This window comes from Rhinatrema bivittatum, chromosome 9, assembly GCF_901001135.1.
Source record: "Rhinatrema bivittatum chromosome 9, aRhiBiv1.1, whole genome shotgun sequence".
Lineage (NCBI taxonomy): Eukaryota > Metazoa > Chordata > Amphibia > Gymnophiona > Rhinatrematidae > Rhinatrema > Rhinatrema bivittatum.
This window is the reverse complement of record NC_042623.1, coordinates 102,109,966-102,122,510: the sequence shown is the minus strand read 5'-3', so window position 1 is coordinate 102,122,510 and position 12,545 is coordinate 102,109,966.

Here is a 12,545-nt window from a genome sequence, read left to right as displayed (position 1 = left end):
AGGTCGCTGTCTGGATCCGGTACTCGCTCCTCAAGGGCCCATGTTCCCGGACTCGCTGCCTGGACTTCACTTCTGCCTGGAAGATACCACTGCCTACACCATCAGTGAGTTATCATCTACTTCTCTCAGAGCTGTTCCCTGAAACCAGGTACTTGCTCCTTGAGGGCCTGCCTCTACTCCAGCTCCTGTGTTTCCTACCGAGCGAAACCGCTGTGTGAGTACTCAACCAACGAGGCTCTATTCCAGAACCCTGCATTCTTCATTGTATTCACTATCTCAGTTTCTCTTCACTACAGCACAGTCATTGAGGGATCGCTGTTTTAGAGCCCTGAGGGACTACTAGCCCAGCCGGGCTTCATCTCTGATCACTACTGCCACCTCTGGTGGCTCCTCAATACTATTAATAAAAGACCTATCTGTGTTGTGTGTCCTAAAGCTGAGCCTGACCTGTGACCCCTCAAGGGACTTCCCCCCATGGGTGTGGTCAGCAGCAAAGTGTCCAAGGGTCCACCCAAAACCTTACAAAAAATAACAACCTTGCAGCATCACAGTCATCGGAGCAATTATCATCAGCAAATAATCCTTTGCATAGTACTATAGTGACACCTAGTGACCGTCAACTCTGAGAGTGACTTCACTACTTTGTGAGTGCCTGAAGTATTCATGGATTTCCCAAGTCGCTCACTCTCGTACCAAGCTGTAAAGAGTTTTCTAATTTAGCCATGCCAGACGGGAAGCAACAATCCTGAGCTTCTTAGTCTCCATTACCTGCTTAGCTTTGGATTTCCGCCTGTCACAGAATTCACCTAAGCGGCTTAGATCCTCAAGGGCTCCTCCCGGGGGGATCTCGGTGTCCAATGGTGAAGATTACATAGATCTCTCCGGTTCCGACTTCCTGCTTGACTCATGTCCTTTGAAACTTTCATCGCACACTAGTTCCCAAGTGTTTACTCCTAAGCCCAAGCGGCTCGGTTCCTCAAGGGCTCCTCCCGGGGGGGATCTCGAGCTTCCAATGGTGAAAATCTTGTGAGTATCCCAGTTACGACCTTCACTGAAAGTCTTTCCTCGGTATTGAATTCATCACCTTCTTCAGACAAAGTTGCCTCTAGAATTAACTCTCCATCTTCTGAACTATGTGCGTCAGACTTCTATTTGAGTCCTCCTGATACCACGGTTATCCAAAAGTCAGATAGTAAGTTGTCTACTTACTCTCCTGAGTTCCATCGTCATAGTTATAGAATCCAGTTTGAACTCCACTTCATGTTACCACTGTGAACCAAGAACTGGTCTTCAATATAGGTTAATACTCGTCTATGCCTTCTGTTCATCTTGGATGTCTTGCCTTTGAACTCTGCCTCTTTGGTCACTAGAACGTGAGATGCAAGCCTGCTGTCCTGCAATCTTGTGCCTTGCTAGTCTTATGTCTTCAGTGTTTTGTTTACGTCTCGCCAGGATCCTCAATGTTCTTCAGTATGTCCTCAGCATTTCGTTTATGCCTTGTCTGGATCTTCGATATTCTGCACTGTGTCTTCAGCTACAGTATTACCATCACTACAGTTCGTTGCCAAGAAGTTCCAACATTTGTTCTTGGACTCTCGCTCTACCCCTGTCAGTTTGGACTGATACCTTGTCTCCTCTAAGCTGTTGAAACGAGGCTTGAGGAGGGGGTCTTTAAGGAGGAGGTACTGTTATGATTCCTGCCCATGGAGCTACCCTCCGTGAGCAGGCTTCTCCACCCACTGGTTCATTGACGAGGTAGGACGCCACTGACTCCGTCCTCCATGGCTGGGCCGATGCCCTCGTCGGGTCCCATGCGGCAGGGCCGCTGCAGCGCCATCTTGTTGCGGCCTTGAGCCGCCACTGAGACCCATGGCCTTGAGACTGTGCTTGTCTGCCTCCTTTGTGGCAGAGAGCTGCTGCCGACCTGCCTCCACAGCAGGGAACCTTGACGTCATCCCTGGGGTCCTCCTCAGATGGCAGGAGGCCGCCCTGAAGCCTGCCTGCTCCTTCTTGCTCTCTGCATGGTCGGGTGCCACTGTCCATGGTCCTCTAGTTCAGCCTTCCTTAGGCGCCAGCGTGCGCCTCTTCACTGTATTTAAAGGGCCCGCGGCTGGATGTGCCTTGGGCTCCACCTGATGACAACTTTCTGCTTCAGCCCTATAAGAGGGCCTCTTCTTCAGTTGTTCCTGGCCTTCAGATTGGTCCAGATCCTCCGTGGTCTTCTTCTGCTTTGACGGCTTCGTCTCCATGTTCCAGATGTCCTTCGCCCAGTCGTCTCCATGTTCCAGATGTTCTTCGTCCAGGTCTTCAGTTGTCTTCAGGTTCCTGATGTCCTCTGTCCCTGTCGTCAGATGTCTTCATGTTCCCAGTGCCTGATGTTCTGGCCTTCTGTTCTCTCGATGTTCCTGATGTCCTCGCCTTCGTCTCTGCCTCCATGCCTTGATTCCCAGATGTCCACCTTCCTGGCGTACCACTGTCATGGTCCATGACCAGTCCAACGGGTGGGCTGGGTAGGGCACCTCTTGGTACAAGGCCATCCTTATCTCCACAGCGCAACCCTCTGGAAGACTTCCTGCTTCAGTCTGTTGTTTTTAATCCTTGAGAATCGAATCCTGCTTCAGTCTTGTCCCAGTCTTCAGAGCCTATTGCAACTCTGCATCCGTCCATGTCAAATTTCTCTTTGAACCTGCTCTAAGCCTGACGTGGTCCACGACCAGTCCTGCGGGAAGGGGGGGGGGGGTGTAGGGCGTGTCCCAGAGCAGGTCTCTTCAGGACCTTCATCATGTCCTGGTTTCAGCTTCCACTATTCCTCCTGGAGTCCACGTCGAGCCCAGCGTGGTCAGCGACCAGTCCCATGGGTGGACTGTGTAGGGCGTGCTGCATCGTAGTCTCAAACCAGTTCTTGACCCTTGCTTCAGCCCTCATCTACAGTGTATCACTTCAGCCCTCTTCTATGATGTCTTGGCTTCAGCCCTCGTCTATGATGTCTTCGCTCCAGTCCTAGTCTAAACTCTGTGTTCTAAGGACTCCATCTGTCCTCATCCTCTGTCTGGCCTGCCGCCTATTGCTGTACCCAGCAGCAGGTTCGAAAGGGCTTGGAACGGTCGGAGGACTGTTCATTGATCAACATTGCATTGTTGGTCATCCTGGGGCATGCAGGTCCGGTAGAGGGTCAGACCTAGGACCCCTGTTCTTGCCTCAGCCTTTTCCTGCTCTTGTTACCTATGCTTGCACCAGCTCACCTCCCGCGGTGTGTCTTCGGGCTCCTCCCTGGGTCATGCTGTGGCTCAAGGGCTCACACAACCTGCTTAAGAGATGACCGCGCCCCTGTGCCTATAACCATAGCCGAAGGCCTCCCAGCCCTCAGTCCATAACAACTGCTGGAGGGCATGCTCATAAAAGAATCCAAAGCGCTCCAAGCCCTCGGATCGGAACACTCACCCTACAGTACAATTGTCTCTTATTAGAGAAGGACATGCTGTTATCAAAAGTCTGTGAACAGGAGCGCCATACGCAGAGACAGATTAGGCGTGAAGCAGAGGTGGAAACAGTGGACACTTCAGAGAGTTGTGGTAGCCCAAGCTTGAGCAGCACTCTGTCAGTGACAGCTAGTATCTCCTCCTCCTCTACTTCAGAACCCCAAAGGCATGTTGCCCATAAATATTCATCTGTTGTGCTATGGGCTAGAGAGAAAGCAGCTGGCATGAGTGACTCTCAGCTTACCCAAGCAAAGAAGACACCAGCACAGCTATCAGTGACACGGTATCTCTCAGAGCCCACAGAGTACATGCAGACAGATCCGCTGGCCTTGGGCACACAAGTCCACTGTCTGGCCACACCTATCCAAAGTGGCTCAGCGATATCTGTAATGTCCACCAACCAGTGTGCCCAGTGAACGTGTCTTTTCAATGACAGGAGAAATCATGAGCCCTCACCGCTCACATCTGGCACCAGAATTGATGGAAATGCTAGTGTTTTTGAAAGTAAACCTGCCTTTGCTTGGGTTTCCCAATTTTCCCTGTGAATGGCAAGATGAATAAAAGCAATTGAAAGCCTTGCAGCAGCCCCAACTGTCTCCTATGCTCCAGATAATATAAGCACTGCAGCACATGTACCTGACCTGAAACGCTGTGCCTGTACGACCACTGTCCAGGCCGTACATCCCTAAAAGGGCCTGACCTGAAACTCTGTGCCTGTCCATCCACTGTCCAGGCCGTACGTCCCTACAAGGGCCTGACTGCTAACGCTGTGCCTGTCCGTCCACATTTGGAATGTAAGAACATAAAAAGCTGACAAGACGTTTGGAGCTTTCATATTTCAAATGCTCAATATTTGTCATGACCTTGCCAACAATAATATTTCTAGTATTATTGAAAACTGGTAGTAGTTGCACTCTAGTACATCCTCTGTGTTCCCATTGTTTACAAAGCCACTGTGTAAACCACAAAGTCAACATAAGTTGATATTGTAGATTTTGACTTCAGTAGCAGTTTCCTTCTTTCTGAGAGCTCTTCATGTTCCTTTGTCATCAGCTGAAGTGCATAAGTACAGTTAATAGCTTCTGGGTATTAAAAAATAATCTCCAGCTCAGTTCTTGCTTCACAAATGGCAGTCTCTATTACTCTAAAAGCATCCACTGTTGAATTATCTTTCAGAAATGGAAAAGATGCCATTTTCTTCTGGCAGTGAACCAGTTCAGGAAGACGTGATAGGTCAAACCACAACATACCTGCACAAAGGAAACCCTCGAATGCTGTCCTGTCTGTCCAGGCCTTATGTCCTTAGGTGGGATTGACCTCTGTCCTCGACTGCTGTGCCTGTTCATCCAGGCCTTATGTCCCTAAGAGTGTTTGACCTGTGTCCTCGAATGCTCTGCCTGCTCGTCCAAGCCTTAAGTCCCTAGGTGGGATTGACCTCTGTCCTCGATGGCTGTGCCTATTCGTCCAGGCCTTATGTCCCTACAAGGGTTTGACCTCGATTGCTGTGCCTGTCCATCCAGGCCTTATGTCCCTACAAGGGTTTGGCTTAGATTGTAAGCCCTCTGGGGATAGGGAAATACCTACAGTACCTGAATATAATCAACTTTGAAGTGCTGGAAAAGCGCGAAAAGTTGAATATAAATAAATAAATAAATTGATGTACCTGTACGTCCAGGCCTTATGTCCCTACAAGGGTTTGACCTCAATTGCTGTGCCTGTCCGTCCAGGCCATATGTCCCTAATAGTGTTTGAATTGTGTCCTCGAATGCTGTGCCTGTCCGTCCAGGCCTTATGTCCCTAGGTGGGATTGACCTGTGTCCTCGAATGCTGTGCCTGTCCGTCCAGGCCTTATGTCCCTACAAGGGTTTGACCACAATTGCTGTGCCTGTTCCAACAGGCCTTAAGTCCCTAGGTGGGATTGAACTTTGTCCTAGACTGCTGTGCCTGTTCGTCCAGGCCTTATATCCCTACAAGGGTTTGACCTCGATTGCTGTGCCTGTTTGTCCAGGCCTTATGTCCCTATGAGGGTTTGACTTAGATTGTAAGTCCTCTGGGGATAGGGAAATACCTACTGTACCTGAATATAATCAACTTTGAAGTGCTGGAAAAGCGTGAAAAGCAGAATATAAATAAATAAATAAATAAATAAATAAATAGATGTACCTGTCCATCCAGGCCTTATGTCCCTACAAGGGTTGGACCTCGATTGCTGTGCCTGTCCATCCAGGCCTTATGTCCCTAGGTGGGATTGACCTGTGTCCTCGAATGCTGTGCCTGTCCGTCCAGGCCTTATGTCCCTAGGTGGGATTGACCTGTGTCCTCGAATGCTGTGCCTGTCCATCCATGCCTTATGCCCCTACAAGGGTTTGACCTTGATTGCTGTGCCTGTTCATCTAGGCCTTATGACCCTAGATGTGCTTGACCTCTGTCCTCGTCTGCTGTGCTGTCCATCCAGGCCTTATGTCTCTAGGTGGGCTTGACCTCTGTCCTCGACTGCTGTGCCTGTTCGTCCAGGCCTTATTTCCATAAAAGGGTTTGACCTCAATTGCTGTGCCTGTTCATCTAGGCCTTATGACCCTAGGTATGCTTGACCTCTGTCCTCATCTGCTGTGCCTGTCAGTCCAGGTCTTATGTCCCTACATGGGCTTGACCTCTGTCCTCGACTGCTGTGCCTGTCTGTCCAGGCCTTATATCCCTATGTGGGATTGACCTCTGTCCCCGACTGCTGTGCCTGTCCGTCCAGGCCTTATGTCCCTATGAGGGTTTGACTTAGATTGTAAGTCCTCTGGGGGTAGGGAAATACCTACTGTTTCTGAATGTAATCCACTTTGAAGTGTTGGAAAAGCGTGAAAAGCGGAATATAAATAAATAAATAAAATTGCTGTGCCTGTCTGTCCAGGCCTTATGTCCCTAGGTGGGCTTGACCTCTATCCTCGACTGCTGTGCCTATTCATCCAGGCAATATGTGCCTACATGGGCTTGACCTCTGTCCTCGACTGCTGTGCCTGTCCGTCCAGGCCTTATGTCCCTAAGAGTGTTTGACCTGTGTCCTTGAATGCTGTGCCTGTCCATCCAGGCCTTATGTCTCTACAAGGGTTTGACCTAGATTGCTGTGCCTGTTCGTCGAGGCCTTATGTCCTTAGGTGGGATTGACCTCTGTCCTTGACTGCTGTGCCTGTCCGTCCAGGCCTTATGTCCTTAGGTGGGATTGTCCTCTCTCCTCGCCTGCTGTGCCTGTCCGTCCAGGCCTTATGTCCTTAGGTGGAATTGACCTCTGTCCTTGACTGCTGTGCCTGACCGTCCAGGCCTTATGTCCCTAAGAGTGTTTGACCTTTCACCTTGAATGCTGTGCCTGTCCATCCAGGCATTATGTCCCTACAAGGGTTTGACCTCGATTGCTGTGCCTGTTCGTCCAGGCCTTATATCCCTACAAGGGTTTGACCTAGATTGCTGTGCCTGTTCGTCGAGGCCTTATGTCCTTAGGTGGGATTGACCTCTGTCCATGACTGCTGTGCCTGTCCGTCCAGGCCTTATGTCCTTAGGTGGATTTGACCTCTGTCCTCGACTGCTGTGACTGTCCATCCAGGCCTTATGTTCCTAGGTGGGCTTGACCTCTGTCCTTGACTGCTATGCCTGTTTGTCCAGGCCTTATGTCCCTACATGGGCTTGACCTCTGTCCTCGACTGCTGTGCCTGTCCGTCCAGGCCTTATGTCCCTAGGTGGGATTGACCTCTGTCCTCAAATGCTGTGCCTATCTATCCAGGCCTTATGTCCCTACGTGGGCTTGACCTCTGTCCTCGACTGCTGTGACTGTCCGTCCAGACCTTATGTCCCTAGGTGGGATTGACCTCTGTCCTCGACTGCTGTGCCTGTTTTTCCAGGCCTTATATCCCTACAATGGTTTGACCTCTTTCCTCGAATGTTGTGCCTGTTCATCCAGGCATTATTTCCAGTCCTAACGGCTGTACCCTTCTTACAAAGGGAAACCTCAGTCTCTGGCAATTCAAACAAGTAATCCTTCACAGCATGGATCCTTAAATAAACCAGTTTTCTTTAGTTTCAGGGCAGAGAAAATAACTTCTTCCATCTTGCTTATGAAGTCATGATCTGTTTGCAAATGCTTAAATCCTAACAATTTGTACCATTATACACTCTAGGGGCCAACCCATCCCAGGGAGCCCTTTCTTGCTCAAAGGAAAGGGAACTCTCCCTGCTGTTGCAGCCTCTCTCTTAGCACCTGTTGACCCATGTTCAGAAGGAGAAAAGATCTCCAAGGTACTTAGACTGTGGCAAACACAGTGAGACCATGCTCACAGAGAGACCATGCTCCACGTCGCCACGCTTTGAAGGCTCGTGCTCCACTCTAGAGGCCAACCCATTACCCGGAGCCCTTCTCGATTCAAAGGAAAGGGAACTCTCCCCGGGTGTAGCCAGTCTGTGTCTACCCTCTGACCCATGTTGAACCACTGTTCACATGCACCCTCCTCCACCCTCCTCTACCTTGGCCTTGAAAATTCTCGTTTGTATATCTGCTAACGCCACCAGATTTTAAAAGACCAGCGAGAGCTCACTAGATGCCAACGGAAACAACTCACTCTAGAGGCGACCCCATTCTAAGGAGCCCTTTCCTGCACAAAGGAAAGGTAACTCTCCCCAGGTGTAGCCAGCCTGTATCTACCCTCTGGCTCTGTGCCTTGCTGCCATACACCAGATGACTCTCTCAACTCCTTGTGGTGTTCTGGCCACTATCATAGTTGCTCAGTGTGTTGGTGCTAGTCTTTCTGCTTGCTATGTTCCCCCTTCATTGTGCTGTAGGATGTTGATGCCACTTGTCTTGCCACTTTGCCTGTCGTGCTGCCTTCTAGGGTTCATGCAACTGTTATTGGTGCTCTCTTTTGAAGCTGTGGTGTGTTTTTGACACTCTCGCTGCTGCTTTCCACCTCTATTAAAGCACTCTTCTTGACATTCCTGGTACCCCTTTGCCCCTTTAAAGTGCCTTAGGCTATTCATGCCACATTGATGCCACTTTGCCACAGTCTAAGTACCTTGGAGCTCTTTTGTTGTTCTGATGATTGCTCCCCAGAAGTTTCATCAAAATTGATAATAAAACCCCAGTTCTGCAGCCAAAAATAGGCTGCAAATACTTCTCCCATTGACTTTAATGAGAACCGGAAAACGAATGCATGTATCAACATATCGGGGGCACCATTGAACCAATGCAACGTATTTGGCCGCCGACGGATATGAATACTGAATCGGACGAATCCGTGCCCTCTGCACATCCCTAATAGAAGTATCCCTTCTGCAGAATCTACAGAAGTAGAGAGATAATGAATGATCTTCAAAGAGCTCTGCTCAAACAAATGGTAATGGAACCTATGAGGGATGGTGTGATACTCAATCTAGTGCTCACAAATGGGGATAATATCGCTAATGTCAGGTAGGTTCTCATCTGAGCATCAGTGATCACCAGATAGTATGGTTTGATATAGCAAGGGATATAGATATATCACATGAAGATAAGAGTTTTGAATTTCAAAAATATGAGCTTTGTCAAAATGAGGATGTATCTTGAGGAAAAACTATAAGACTGGTAGAAAATGTGTGAGGTGGAACAATAGTGGACCAGATCAAAAGGAGCTATCACAAAGACAACAAATCTCTATATTACAAAAGTAAACAAGTGTAAGAGGAAAATGAAACTGATCTGGTTCTCAAAGGAAGTGCTGAAAAAAATCAAGGCAAAAAGAACAGCATTCAAGAAATACAAAGTAGCCCATAAAGAGGAAGAAAGGGAAGAAAAAACTGGTAAAAGTGAGGAAGACAAAGAAAGAAATCATGAAAGCAAAAGGTCAAGCTGAAAAAGGATTGCCAATGACGTAAAGCAAGGTGACAAAATATTTTTCAGATATATCAAAGAAATGAGGAAGGCCCAAGGTGATATAGTGAAATTGAAAGGTGGCAAGGAAATATGTGTGGAGAAAGTTGAAGAAATAGCAGAAATATGAAACAAATACTTCAGTTCGGTGTTCACTAAAAAAGACCCAGGAGATCAACCAGTGCTATTTGACAAGATTATGGATGGAAGTGGGGTAGATAACACCCCCATTTTCAGAAGAGAATTTATGGGAGGAGCTAGGAAAACTAAAAGTCGACAAGGCATGGGGCTGGATTAGGTATATCCCAGGAAACTAAGGGGGTCATTTATAAAAGTGCTATATGGCATTTTCTCATGCGTTAAGGCATTTTCACATGCAAAAAAACGCCTTTACGCATGCAAAAACGCCATTAACGCATGCAAAAGCACCATAACGTTTGGTGCGATGCAAATGAGAAAAAGGGGAGGATATTTTGGCCAAGTAGACTGGAGTGAGGAAACTCACCCAAAGATGAGATTTGTGCAATGTTCTCTTAACCTAGCTTGATGGACTCTCTACCTGGGTAACATCAAGCTAGGTTGAGTGAACATTGTACAAATATCATTTTTGGGTGAGTTTCCTCACTCCGAAGGTCATCAAATCTTCACAAGAGAGCACTGTTCTGTTTGTACTTCTCACTTTGAATGTCAAAGTGGCCCCTAACCCTTTACAATAATACCTAAACCTCACCTCGAGTGACTAGTAGGGATGTGCAGACAAAAAGTTTATGTTCATAAGTCCATAAGTCGAAAGGGGGGGTCAATTTCGGTCAATATGGACATATGTAGAATTCCATAAGTTGAGTCTATGTCCATACGTGCACCGATTCCCTAAATAAAAATTTAAACCCCTCACCCTCCTTAATCCCCCCCAAGACTTACCAAAACTCCCTGGTGGTCCAGCGGAGAGTCAGGACGCCATTTCTATATTCCTTTGCGAGGAGCACGTGACGTCGGCGTCACTCCGACGTGACGCCGACGTCACGTGATTCCCCGCCCGTTCGCTCCGGGACACAACCGGACACAACCGGAACTTTTGGCCAGCTTGGGGGGGCCTCCTGACCCCCCCAAGCTGGCCAAAAGTTCCGGTTGTGTCCAACGAGGGTCCCAGAGCGAACGCGCGGGGAATCACGTGACTTCCGCATCACGTCGGAGTGACGCGGACGTCACGTGATTCGCCGCGCGTTCGCTCCGGGACACAACTGGACACAACTGGAACTTTTGGCCAGCTTGGGGGGGCCTCATGACCCCCCCAAGCTGGACAAAAGTTCTGGTTGTGTCCAACGAGGGTCCCGGAGCGAATGCACGGGGAATCACGTGACGTCCGCGTCACTCCGACGTGACGCCGACGTCACGTGCTCCTCGCAAAGGAATATAGAAATGGCATCCTGACTCTCCGCTGGACCACCAGGGAGTTTTGGTAAGTCTTGGGGGGGATTAAGGAGGGTGAGGGGTTTAAATCTTTATTTAGGATCAACAATCGCGATTTCCAACGTATTCAACATAGCTATGTTGAATAAGTTGGAAATCCGATCGTTTTCGCCTCATCACTTTTTTAAGTTAAAAAAAAAAATTACGTTGCGTTTTACATATGCGTTGAAAACGAATGCACACCCCTAGTGACTAGGTGAGCCTCCCATAGAGATATAAATACCTATCTAGCGTGCAGGCATTATGGCCTCTCTCTCTCTCTCCTTCACTCTCTTCTCATACATACATACATCAATTCTGGCACTTATCACAAAGTGCAAAAAAGTTCTCAATTTGTACTAAGATAGCACTTCACATAGGTATTAGCACAAATTGCAATAAACTGCCCAGTAACACACCACTTTTCCTATCGCATGCGATATTTAATGCATTTTGATAAATCCAGGTCTAAGGAAGCTCAGAGATCTATCCAGTCTGCCCATCAAGTTTATTATGGTAGTAAACACTGCTCTGTGCAAGTTACCTCCATGTCTTATGTTAAGGGTAGTAACATTTACAATCAAAACCATGCAACTGTCAAACTCTTAACAAAATTATTAATAGCAACAATTTTACAGGGTAAGCAGCCTTCTTGACATTTCATACAATGCTGCTTGAATATGCTTGCTTTTCAGATTTCGCTGTAGAAGCAGTCCTGTATTTTTCTCTAATGTCTGTGTAATACTACCCCAGACGATAAAAGTCAGGGCCCAGCATTAGTGATCATCAGAATGCAATTCCCATTTTTCCCTTTCCCCTTCCCTCTTCCCAAAGTAGAGAGTGATGAAGCAGTTGCATCAAAAGAATCAAGGCTAATTGGTTAAGGATGGTAATCCTCATGCCCTCTGCTAAGGGTTGTAACTGTCTCTCTACTCAGGTTAACCTCATGCACTCTTTTCTTCATTTCCTACCTCTAGCTTTCAGGACTCCACAGTGTTTCTCCCATGCCTTTCAGAACTTGTTTACTATTTTCATCCTTACCACCTCTTCTGGATGGGCATTCCAGACATCCACTACCCTCTCCGTGAAGAAATATTTCCTGGTGTTGGTTCTGAGTCATCCCCTCTGGAGTTTTAGTTCATAAATCTTAGTTCTACTGTTTCCTTTCCAATAATAAAGATTTGAATTTCGTACATCATTAAAATCTTTCAGGTATCTGAAGGTCCGTATCATCTCCCCTGTACCTCCTCTCTTCCAGGGTATACATATTTAGACCCTTCAGCCTCTCCTCACAAGTCTTCTGATACAGACCCCACACAATTTTGGTCACCCTTCTCTGGACCACTTCCGTCTGGTCTCTAAACCTTTTGAAATATGGTCTCCAGAACTGAACATAATACTTCAAGTGAGGCCTCACCAAGGACCTGTGCAAGGGTATTATCACCTTTTCCTTACTGGTTATTTCTCTCTCTATGCATCCCAGCATTCTTCTGGCTTTAGTTATCACCTTGTCACATTGCTTCACTGCCTTCAGATTGTCAGACACTATTACTCAAGGTCCCTCTCCCAGCCCATGCACATTAGTCTTTCCTCTCCCACCACATACAGTTTTTTGGATTACCATACCCCAGATGCATGACTCTGCACTTTTTTGCATTGAAACCTAGTTACCAAATCTTAGACCTCTCTTCAAGCTTTCTTAAATCACATTTCATTCTCTCAGCTCCTTCATCTGCAAA